The 1,102-nt window shown below is 39.6% G+C and overlaps 1 non-coding gene across 1 annotated transcript; it reads right to left on the bottom strand.

Moving 5' to 3' along the window:
• Positions 1-574: 574 nt before the first annotated feature.
• On the bottom strand, positions 575-740 carry LOC122814572. Its single transcript, XR_006366818.1, has one exon. It is a non-coding gene; the product is annotated as a U1 spliceosomal RNA (small nuclear RNA).
• Positions 741-1,102: the final 362 nt, after the last annotated feature.

The following is a 1,102-nucleotide window of genomic DNA, read 5'->3' on the forward strand; positions in this document are numbered from 1 at the left end:
TACCCCAAATGAAATACGTGACTGACAGAGGTGAGCTTGCACATCTTAGTTGGCTGAGGTCATATTTGAGGCTTGTTAGAGCTGATGCTTCTTAGTGGGAGGTAGCCTTTCAGAACTATTCTAGTGAGGCGGGTGTGCACTCACATGTATAATACAGTGATTTTGCACTTTACTAGGAGAGGCATAGGTCATTTCACATAGGTAAGGTACGGCTGTGGTGAAGGAAAATGTAAAAAGGAAATGCCTTTCGTGCATAACCTAGTACATGCATGGGAGGGATGAACGAAAGAAAGACTGCCGATGCCATGAGGAAGAAAGAAAGCAAGAGAAGCAAAGAAAGGAAGTATAGAATGAAGAAAAAAGAACGAATGAAGGAAGGAAAAAGGCATGCACGGCCTGTTTCAAAACAGAAAGAAAAGTGCATTTGGAGAAAAATGTTAGTGTTTTAAATAAGACAACATCACTGCGTGTTTCTGAGTTAGGAGAATTGTATTTATAACAATGGTTAGAAGTGCAGGCTTGTGAGCTAGGCATGCCACAACAGAAGAAACAGATCTGTTTATCAACTTAAGTTCAGGAAACTGCATGAACACAGTCCCACACTACCCTGAATTAAGAAGTTGAATTCACCACATTTTGGGAAATCACAGGAGTTAACCCAAATGAAGTGTGCAATGGAAGAGTCTCACCCTGGGGAAACCACCTTCTTGATCATGATATTCTGCTTCCTAGATAAGGATGACTTTAGTAACAGGAGAGGAATTGGTTATTTGCCACTGGTAAGGTTCGGCTTCGGTAAAGAAAAATGTAAAATGGAAATGCCTTTCACTTGAAAATGTAATAGCTGCATGGGAAGGATGAAAGGAGGGTATGAAAGAAAGTAGGAAAGAAAGAAAGCCTGTCAATGCAGAACACAAGAAAGAAGGGAAAAGAAACACAGGAAGGAAAAAGGCATGCAGAGAAAAAGAAACAGAAAAGAAGTGCATTTGGAGAAAGACATTGTTGTAAAAAGAGTAAATGACTGGCTGTTTCTGAGTTAGGAGAATTGTATGTATAACACTGGTTAAAAATACAGGCTTGTAAGTTAAGTATGCTAGAAAAA

This window comes from Protopterus annectens, chromosome 10.part0 (genome assembly GCF_019279795.1).
Source record: "Protopterus annectens isolate FY-2018-M chromosome 10.part0, PAN1.0, whole genome shotgun sequence".
Taxonomy (NCBI): domain Eukaryota; kingdom Metazoa; phylum Chordata; order Ceratodontiformes; family Protopteridae; genus Protopterus; species Protopterus annectens.